Below are 11,775 nucleotides of genomic sequence, written 5' to 3' on the forward strand. Positions count from 1 at the left end.
GATCAAAGGATTTGACAAGTCTGAGTGCGCGCCAAATATGAGGCCGGGTAATCACACTCAAGCCCCTCCATACAAGATGGCAGTGGTCCCCCCAGCTGCTTTGCAAATGTAATGTGACACTTACGGATAAACAGATTATCAAGGAATGGAGGGGTGGGGTTTGGGTGAAGGGACCAAAAAAGAAAAAAAAATCTCCACAACTTGTAGAAATTAGAGGGGGAGATATAGTTTATTTAATGAACTCTGGGGATGGGCAGTGTCAGAGAAACGATGATTAATTCTCCGCCGCTGATACAGGTCTAAACGATATAATTTGGGAATATTAGTGGGAACATTAGATGATGAGGCAGTATTTCTCGTGGTGGTGTGGGAGACTCGGGGCTCGGGAGACTGTGTTTTTTTTCTTCCTTTCTCTTTTCCTTCACTAGTTATTATAGATTAATCCATAATCCTCACCACCTAAAGACATTTTTGTCAGTGAAGCTCAGGGATAGAGCTGGTAGATTTTTTTTTTTGAATATATCTCCACTCGTGCTCATTTCCCCTCAGCATGATGTCACATTGTCACGTCTCCTACTGAAAATACTCTATCGCCAGCTCCTCTCAGATATACTGTTTCATAAGGTATTTTGGCTGAGCTGAGGTGGGACAGTTTATGTAACTGGGAATTTTCTACATCATGTACAATTTTTTAAAAACTTAATGCCATGTAAACTGTGATGTTCAGTGCTCTTAGTAAGACAAAAATGCTCCTAATGTGCTGATATGGATAATTTTTAGTGTTTTATGAATGAATTCAAGCTGTATATGGTATAAATACATCATTGTCAAGGACATAACAGACTTATTTAACACACTGTACTGTATTATTTAAAGGAATTTCTTGTGCATTAAGTGTGTCAAGGTTTTTAATGCCAAACTCCACTGAGAAAAGTGACATTTTTAATTTGCTTTATTCTCTGTCTGTGCAATATTTCAGGACTCTAGAATACAACACTCTGAATAAAGTGAAAATATCTTTTGCAACAGACGTTGCAGAACAGTTTGACGTATTACATGCCATCACTGTCCAATGAAAACAATGATGAATTGACTTCTTCAAATAAATTCTCACAATATGCTGATATGAATTTCAATGTTTTTTATGGATGAATTCAAGTTGGCACAAATTTATCAATGTCAAGTTTGCAACTGTGTCATCATGTTAAATAACATACTTGTACTGTAATTCAAGGAATGTCTTGTGCCTGAAATGTGTAGAGGTTTTTAATTCCAAACTCTGTTGAGAAAAGTAGCATTTTTACAGCTGTTTTGCTTTGTCTGTCTCTACAGCATTTTAAGACCAAACTTTGACTGAAATAAAAGTGGTCTTTCATGCAGCACATGTTGCATAATAATTTGACATATTGCTTGTCATGGCTGTCCAGTGAAAACCATGCATCTCGAAATTTGGTGATTCTAAATTAATGTGCAGATTTTTAGTGCTTTTAAGAAGGGATTTAAATCAGCATGATGTCAAGATAAATGTCAAGTTTTGCAACCGTTGTAACCTTAAATAACACACTTGTACTGTAATTCTTGTGTCTGAGGTGTAGAAGATTTTAATTCCAAACTCCATTGAGAAAAGTAGCATTTTTAATTCTTTTGTTGATCTGTCTGTCTGTGTAGCATTTGAACACTCTAGAACACCAAACTCTGAATAAAATAAAAGTGGTCTCTTGTGCGGCCGGAGTTGCACCTATTTCACATATTACATGTCATCACTGTCCAGAAAAAAATATGCATCCACAAATGTGTTGATTTTGACTTCCTCAAATAAATTCTCATAAAGTGCCAACACAAATTAGTTAAAGTGTTTTAATGGATGAATTCAAATTGGCATGAATACTTCAAGTTCAGGTTTGCAACTGTCTCATCATGTTAAATAACATACTTGTACTGTAAGTCAAGGAATGTCTTGTGCCTGAAATGTGTAGTGGTACATTATTCGAAACTCCATTGAGAAAAGTAGCATTTTTACAGCTGTCTTGTGCAGTCTGTACTGCATTTAGGACTCTAGAACTCCAAATTTTGATCAAAAGAAAAGTGCTCTCTGGTGCAGCAGATGTTGCAAAACAATTTGACATATTACACGTCATTACTGTCCAGTAAAAAGCTAAGCATCTGCAAATTTGGTGATTTTGAATTCGACAATAAATAAGTTCTCACAATAAGCTGATACTAATGAGTTTTTGTGTGTTTTTTTAAAGAATGAATTCAAGTTGGGAAGAATGCAGTAATGTCAAGGTAAACTGTGTCGTAATCTCAAATAACACACTTGTACTGAGGTATTTTACTCCAAACTTCGTTGAGAAAAGTAGCATTTTTATTTCTTTTTTGTTCTGTCTGTCTGTACGGCACTTAAGGACTCTAGAACACCTGACTTTAATTAAAATAAAAGTGGTCTCTTGTGCGGCAGATGTTGCAAAACAATTTGACATATTACATGTTGTTGCTGTCCAGTGAAAACCATGCATCTGCAAATCTGGTGATTTTGAATTCTTCAGATAAATTGAAGGAGCGTGGGGTAGTACTTCTTCATCAGTTGATGATACATCATTTGACTTTATGAAAAATGCTTGGTCACAAAAAAAACAACACCAAAAGTTGATGTCATGGAGATACAAGGTTTTCCCAGGACAGTGACAATGCAATTTCTTGACTCTGTCCTCAGAAAAGCAATGCACTTTTAAATAAATGTCACTGATCTGATTGTAAAACAAATACTGTGTGTTCACAGCTGTTTACTTCATCGAGATCTGCACACGCAGTCTGTTTCTGTGCATGGAGTACTTATTTGCTTTAATGCAATCAACAGCACAATAAAAACACAACAAGAGAAGCTTTGCTCCGTGTCTGTTTTGTCCTCTAAGTGTCTCTACATTTGCCTCCTTACATTAAAAACAAAGTCCTTTCCTTTCATTGTGTGAGGTGATAAAAGTGGTCCTGAAGTGGCTCACTCAGAGTCACCGAGTGTCCATTTGTCCAGTCAGAAGAGGGTGTGCTTCTTCTTTCTTTCTGTATGTGTGTGTGTGTTCTGAATGACCCTTGTGGGGTGGGGGACAAACGTCTCTTTGAGGGCGCACGGACAGATGGATGAACGGGGCGACTCAGCGACAGACACAGAGGACTGAGGCTCCAGTGTAGCTGCGCCACGTGGCCTCAATTCCCTTTCATCTCTACAACTCGTCCACTTCCTGTCCCCACACTCGCACAAACACGCCAAACCATGATGCAGCACACGGCGACGGATACGCGGATGGGTTTAAGTAAAGGTGTTTTTGAGGGAACAAGATCGGGCCGTTTCCCAATGACAACTCCTTTCAAACAACTCCTGGCCTTATTTGTATATAAATATTTTTTGGTTTTTGCAAATACAGATGCCAAAAGCTGACAAGAGCACAGAGACAGAGAGGCAGGAGTACAAACTGTGCGGCTGAGAAAAAGAAACCCCATGGAGCTGATAAAAATATCTCACCCCAAAAGAGAAAAGAGGGAGAAAAAAACAAGTTCACCAGCAGAGACACAGGTGAATTTGTCACAGAAACAAAATAGTGCCAAAAACTGATATGGAGTGGCATCGTAGAATTTGTCTCTGTGTAGAGAATGGAAGAAACCTTCAATAATTATTAAAAAAACACCTTTGAGTTCTTATTGTGCCACAAAAACAACAGAATATTTGCCACCACATTGGACATAATTCTTTCTTTTCCATTTTTAATACCAAACTGCAGTGGCAGATCTTTGTATAGGTCGCCTATACAAAGATCTGCCACTGCAGTTTCTTATGTCGCATAAGAAGTCGCCAAAATTGACATTTTGAAACTAAGACTAGGGGCTGCTGTGGCTCAGAGGTAGAGCGGGTTATCCACCAATCAAAAGATCAGCGGTTTGATCCCGGACTCCTCCAGGCTGCATGTCTAAGTATCCTTATGCAAGATACGGAACCCCAAATTGCTCCCGATGGCTGTTCCATTGGTGTGTGAATGTGTTAAAAACTGAGTAGCAGGTGGCACCTTGCATGGTAGCCTCGGCCACCAGTGTATGAATGTGTGTGTGAATGGGTGAACGTGACTCGGAGTGTAAAAAGTGCTTTGAGTGGTCACTAGATGACTAGAAAGGCGCTATACAAATGCAGGTCCATTTACCTTGGCGCTGTATGCCTCCCCAAACCAGTCAAGCTGCAGTCTGTCTGTTCAAACTCATACGTCGCCATGACAGCAGACAATGTTTCAAATATGGATTTTGCTGCAAGAAACTACAGATTCTAAAACATGGATGTTTCACACACAGAAGATCTATACAATCAGCACAGTTTTAAAGTGGACACCCAAGATTAGTGTTGCCTATTCAGTATCTGACTAAATGTCTCCCCTTCTGTTTCTGAGTTATGTTTTTGCATAACATTGTGATGTCACAATGAAGTTGACCTTTGACCTTTTGGAAATAAAATTTCATTACTTCATAATTTTATCCTATCAGACATTTGTGGGAAATTCTGTCATAAGTAGCTTATGAATTCTTGAGTTATGGTTAAAAACATATTTTGTGAGGTCACAGTAAAATCTAATCAGTTCATCATTGAGTCCAAGTGGATGTTTGTGCCACATTTGGAGAAATCCCCTCAAGGTGTTGTTCATTGTTTTTCATATTGTGTTCACAAAAATGGGATGGACACGGGTCACAGTGACCTTGACCCATGACCACCAAATTCTCGTCTGTTCATCGCTGAGTCCAAGTGAATGTATTTGCCAAATTTAGGGAAATTCCCTCAAGGAATTGTTGAGAATTGTTCACAAGAATGGGATAGACAGGTCACAGTGACCTTGACCACCAATATCTAATCAGTTCATCATTGAGTCCAAGTGGACACTTACACCAAATTTGGCAACATTTTCTAACAGCGTTCTTAAGATAGGGTGTTCATGAGAATGGGATGGATACAGGTCATAATGGCCTTGACCTTTGACCACCAAATCTAATCAGTTTATTGTTGCATCCAAGTGGACGTTTGTGTCAAATTGGGAGAAATTTCCTTATGATGTTCTTTAGATATGGTGTTGATGAGCATGGGATGGACACAGGTCACAGTGACCTTGACCTCTGACCACCAAATTCTAATCATTTTGTCGCTGAGTGGACATTTGTGCCAATGGCTCAGTTTCCTTTCAGCGTTCTTTATATATGGCGTTTAAGAGAATGGGATGGACGCAGGTCACATTGACCTTTGACCACTAAATTCTAATCAGTTTCTTGTTGAGTGGACATTTGTGCCAAATTTGGTTAAATTTCCTTATCACATTCTTTAGATATGGCATTCATGAGAATGAGATGGATGCAGGTCATAGTGACCTTGACCTTTGACCACCAAATTGTAATAACTTCATCGTTGGGTCCAAGTGGACATTTGTGCCTTTGGATGGATAGACCCAAAAACACAATGCTGAAGAAGACAAATGTGCCAATCTATAAATATCATATTCTCTGATTGTTTGTTATTTACTTTTCATTGTCTCTTAGCTGAGTGGTTTGTATCCATTTCTCATTAGCTCTTGCTCTTGTCAGTGGTAAATACAGTAAATATGAAACAATTATTATCTTATTTTATTTTTTGGGGGATGAGAGTGGGGTGGGTGTCTTGCCTACAGTGTTGAATGTGCTATGTACAGCACTGCAACACTGTCCCACCAATAAATCAATAAAATTTTATTAGTGGCTGTAAATGCACATGACAATCCACATATTTCTAAATGAAATGGACTTGCAGCACAGCTAAGACTTCCTCTTCCTCTCCGGTTCGATGTGTCAACAAGAGATGTCAATTTGATTGGTCAGTACTGAGGGCAGACGGCTATTGATTGGATGGTCATTAGGGGAGAGCGGCCCCGGCGGGAGTATCGGGGGCTGACACCGTTAACACCAAGCTCCGCCGTGTCGACCGCTCTTTAACGAATGGCCATCAACCGACCGGGACCCCGGCCATTGACCCACCAGCTCCCCGCAATCCCTTACTGGCAGGCTGGAGTGTGAGTAAAGGGCTGTGGTGTGTGGTGGTATTGATCTCTGGATGAGACACTGGGGCCGCTGAGGCAAACTGTATCGAAGACAAGTTTACAATCTGAGTGAGAGTGATTTTTAGCTCTGAGAGTCGAGCTGTGTGTGTGCAAGTTTTGTCAAATGAACCCAAATAACAAAAATACAAAAGGAACACATTGAAACAGGCACTTCCTGAACCCTTTGATATCATTACAAGATGTTTTTTGGTCCTCGAGTGTATTTTCACACCACTCCGACACTCTGACTCCATTTGTTTGGAATCTACAAAGATTTAAGGAAATAAAACACTTCCCCAAAATATGCTGCAGCAACTGTTGTGCTATCTGCAACCAACTGGAACGAGCAGAGATAACATTTGGCCAGATTTTTCCTGCAGAGAGTTGAAGGAAATTCCTTCTCGCACAGATTATAAACAGGGAACAACTGGAGAGATTTATGAAAATTGATTCCTGTTATTAACATAATTATGAGCCTGACAAATGTCCATCAGTAGGTGGATGTTTTACATGTAGTAATGGAGGCTTGAGAGGACCTGTTTGTGCTACATTGAACTAAAACCTTTACATAAAATTTCATTAGTCAGGATGTGACAAACACGCTTCCTGCAAACATCCCTCCAGGGGTAGATTTCGGGGGGATTGAAGGGGCATGTCCCCCTTATTATTTAGAACGTGCATTTCCCCCCAACAATAAAAACATCAAAGTAGTAGAAGACTTTTATTGTGGCAAAATTAAGGACATTTTTACTATAAATTGATGCAGAAAAGGTGCAACATAGTGCGGCAAAAATAACCAGAAGGCAGGAAATTAAGTGTTTAATGTTCATGGACTTTCCACGTCCAGATATGACGTGCAAGGTACCCTGGGTGCGTTGGTTGTTCATTTTCTGGAATGCCGTGTCAAGTTCTGCCTGATACATGCATTGTCTGTTTTTAAAATACACTTCTGTTTTCACAGGAAATTTACCATTTACATACAGTCTCTTTCAAAATAAACACACTACGTCAGTCCAACATTTAACGCACGTGGTTGGGTCTTGGATAAAAGAACAGGGTTTGGCTTTATAATCTTACGGGACGCAAACACCACTCTCCTGGGTGAAAGTCGGTGTTAGTTGGACCCATCCACCACTCTTGCCGTCCACCCTATTCAGACTTTCGCTGCCTTAACTTTCGTTCTTGTCCCTGATTCTGCGGAGCCGCGCATCACACCGACGTTAATGGATGGCTTTTTTCGTCGGTGTCTGCTGCTGCAAGTCACTGCCCTGGCATTTCAACAACTTCGGAGTGAGACTGGGTTGCCCTTTAATGTGTCCTCCTCCAGTGTTGAAACAAAAGCCTATTTCATACAGAGATAGTGCTACAGGGCCTCTCCGAAACGTTTGACTCTGCCCTCTGGTGCAGTTTTTTGGATGCATCATTAATGATGCATGGGAGTATGGGGGCAGAGATGTTTATAATGTTTGAAAAGGATGTATCTATTTTAGCACATAACACCATTGGCCTCTAGTGTGACATGTAACATACGCATTGGGCAGCATTTCCGAAACAAAAACAATGGCGCAACATGGTAATAAAAATAATTTACTGTCCCTGTTATATGGTGGCTGATCTCGTCCTCTGTTTGGAGCGTAAGAAGCTCATGGACCTTATCGTCTCCCCAATTTGTACACACTTTTGGTTGCTAGTCTTTTTGAGTTGGCTGCTAACTGCTTCTAGCTGCTGCTAGCTGCTTTTTAAATCTCCCGACGGTGGGTTGCACATAAAACACCATCAAATTGTCACACCCATTCCATCCAGGGTCCCATCCTGTATGCTGTCCCATTTACACAGACGTCGATTTGGCACTGTTACTACCTCAGCTGCTGGCTTAAAGGCGAGACAACTCCATCCCACCATTCCACAATCGTATCTTTTTAGAAACAATGGTGACGCAGAATAATGGCACAACAATCCTGTCTTGATAAGGCAGAGTAAAAGTAGCTAATACCTACACCCTTGCCTCCCTGCAAGTAGCAGAGGATGGTTTACCTGGTAGTAGTAGTAGTCAATTGCAACTACCATTTTTCACTAAATTAAAAAGATTCTTTTTTCGACCTCTCATGTAAGTGTAAAGGTATAGTACGCAGGAATTTGGGTTATTGTTTCCAAACACACTCACCAGCGAAAGTGAAAGTAAACCCTAAATTCACACGTGTTGGTGTTTTGCCTTGCTATATTTTTGGAGAAGTGTCTCTTGGATGCCTGCTACTTACAGTCTGACACCTGGTCACTGTGGGGGTACATGCCCATAAATGTTCCGAGCACAGAAAATAAATGGAAATCACACACTTGCAGTGGGTCAAAAGTAATGACTGAGAGGGTTTGTTTCTATAGAAGTCTATACATTGTTTTTTTGGGGAAAATCCTGCCTAGTATTTCTATAATATTTTCTCACATCTTTTTGTCAAAGTGCTGTGACTTGTAACAATCCCAGCAGGCATTCTGAGGTTGAACAGATGTTTTGTGATGGCTTGTTAGAAACTTTATGAACCTGCAGCTGCTCCCTGCACTTTATTTCAAAATCAGGACATGAACAGACCAATTTTCAAAAACCCCATATTTTTGGATCCTCCATCCTACAAATTTCCTTCCTCAGTGAACGATTTCATGATCTGTACAGCATGCAGCATTAGCTAAACGCTTAAAATGTAAGTCAGTGCTGTGTATCTCAGGTATTTGACCATTTGGCTGATCAGACGTCTTCATAGTGAGAGTTGGCAGAGGTACAAGTCAACAAAAGCGGATTGGTTCAGCACTGCCGTGCCTTCTGGGGTGTGTGTGGAAAGTGGGGGAAAAGATGCAAGCTTGTGTGTGTGTTCCTGTGAAAAAACACGCTTTCAGTGTGTGACAGCTCTAGCCCGCTTTGGCACAACTTCCTCATTGAAATATCATTAGCTGTACTTATCAGATTAGTTTGAGAAAGGGATTAACATGATTGTGATACTTGCTGCCTGTATGCTGGTTTATTCAGCAGCTCAAAGTAGAAAAAAAAAAAAAATGTTTTTTGATATTTTTTGATCCCGGGAAACATGATGCAGTGATACCTTGAAAAGAACAAGTCTATTTTTAATGAAATCTGGTGAGTCTGGTAAGTAATGGCGATCACAAAGTGAACTGTCAGAGATGAGGAAATATTTCATGACATCGGGGGAAATGAGGGACGAAAATAGCAAATAACCACGCGATGAAGACAGCCGCGGTTGTGTGTGTGTGTGTGTGTGTGTGCAGCAAGTGTGTCAGTTTGAGTGTGTGAGGGAGAGAGTGGCAGGCTGTGATCAGAAAGTGAATGAGCCATTTCACTGGCTGCAGTTCTCTCTTCTCCCTCTCTGTCTCTCGGAGGGGAAGCCCGAGCTGTGGACAGCAGTGGAAATGAGCTCGGCCGTGCAGTAAGTGTGGCGACCTCGTGGCTAACCCCACACTGTTTCCACCGCTCTCCCCACTAAATGATGCCTACTGTATCCTGCCCAGGAGGAGGAGGAGGAGGAGAAGGAGGAGGGGGAGGATGTAGCCCAAAGTCCCCCAGCCCCTAGTTTGCTCTCATCAGCCAATCTGAAGCAAAGACGTGCTAATTCCATCTACAAGGGACATTTTGACTGCTCATTTGTGATAAAAGTACTCCTACCTTCTACTTAAGGAACACTTCATCTCTCAAGTGACCATTTGTACATCATTTTCTCATGACGCATTACATTGAATTCATAAAGAAAACTTTGTCTTTCTTGCATGCCTCTGCAGTACACAAAGAATCCAAAACCGGAGAAAATTCTTAGTGAATTGAAGTCAGAGGGGTCCACGTTTTACAACAGCAAAACTATATAAAAACATCTGTTTACAAACTCTGATGCAGCTCAGTATAATCCAAGTCTCATTTATCCAGTCGTTTGATCGGTACTTTCCAAACAAACAGCCCTTGACAGGGAAATGCCCTCATCAAAGCCAAACTCCATTGACAAAAACAGTAATTTTACGTTGCTGAAAGCAGGAGCTGCTGGTTGTTTGTTTCATTGTGTGACTTTGGTGTTCAGGTCGATTCATCAAAATAAATAATGAAGAAATACTTTGTCTTGCATTAACTTTTTAGCGAAGCACAACAGGTGATCACAAAGAAAAAACCTGCAGAAGCTACTTTTCTGTCTGTAATTAACTACGGTGACATATTGCATGTTGTATGCAACCTCAGCCATTCTACGTAGCCTTGACTCGAGCCCGATCTCGCTTTGAAGTTGTCGAAATCCGGTACTTGGGCAATGACTTGTGGCATCAGAAACCCAATCCGGTACTTGGGCAATGACTTGTGGCATCAGAAACCCACGAAAAAAAAGGTGTCCTGTAATGTTGGCATGATATGCAGCCGGTTGCCGTTATAGTTTAATGGTGCCCAGTGGCGTCAGGGGGACAACGACGAAAGTTAAGGCGGCAAAAGTCCGAGTGGGGCAGGTAGGAGGGGTGGATTGGTCCAACAAACCACAACTTCCACCTGAGAGAGCAGTGTTCACATCCTGTAAGATTCTAAAGCCAAACCCTGTTCTTTTTTCCTGGACCCAACCACGTGCTTGTGTTGCCTATACCCAACCACGTGCTTGTGTTGCCTATACCCAACCACGTGCTTGTGTTGCCTAAACCCAAACACGTGTTTGTGTTGCCTAAACCCAACCATGGGTGTTTGCTGTTGAAGGAAAAATAATGTCAATTCGCGGCGTTGTACAGACGTAATGTGTTTATTTTAAAAGAGACTGTATGTAAAGTGATCATTTCCTGTGACAACGGAAGTGTATCTAAAAGAAGACAAAGCATGTAACAGGCAGAAACACCGCGTCCCAGAACGTCAACAACCAACACACCCAGGGTACCTTGTAGGGATGGGAATCTCTCTGTGATAGACGATTCGATACGTATCTAGATACACGGGTTACGATATGATTAATACAGAACAATTCCATACGATTCGCTACAGTGTAGGAACGCTACAATTCGATACGATTTGATACGATTCGATACAGTGTAGGAACGATGCGATTCGATACGATTTGATACGATTCTATGGTTAACATTTGTTGATGTAGACATTAATCATATATTATAAAATAAAGAAGCCAATTCTATAAAAGTGATATTCTTACAGTATTTTCAAATTTGTAAAAGACCACATCCCCAAGCATTGTTGCTGGATGGCACTGGTAAAAATAAAATAAAAAGACAAACAACAACAAAATCACACATTGTCTGTGTTTTTGTATGTATCTTATATGGACTTGAGTCTGGAATAAAGTTGATCATAACGCTGTACAATATAAACATAAAGCAGAATAAAATAATAACATGCAATGTAGGGGCAGAATCTGACATCTCCTGTCTGACATCTCCAGTCCATGATATCAACTAATAAGTTGATATCATGGACTGTGATGACTAACAGCTTATTACTGACAGCATGTCAGACTATTTCTCTGTGTTTGCTACACTCTGTGTTTGTCATTTATAAAAAGATAAATCACTTTTCTATAATACATCAATGATATTTCAATGGAATAAATTACTTATTGACTTATTCATACTTCAAAAACAGCATCAATAAGTGATTAACATAGGGGGGATCAAAACAAAATAAATAAATGAAATAAAAAATCAACCAGCCACC

This window comes from Epinephelus moara, chromosome 15, assembly GCF_006386435.1.
Source record: "Epinephelus moara isolate mb chromosome 15, YSFRI_EMoa_1.0, whole genome shotgun sequence".
NCBI lineage: Eukaryota > Metazoa > Chordata > Actinopteri > Perciformes > Serranidae > Epinephelus > Epinephelus moara.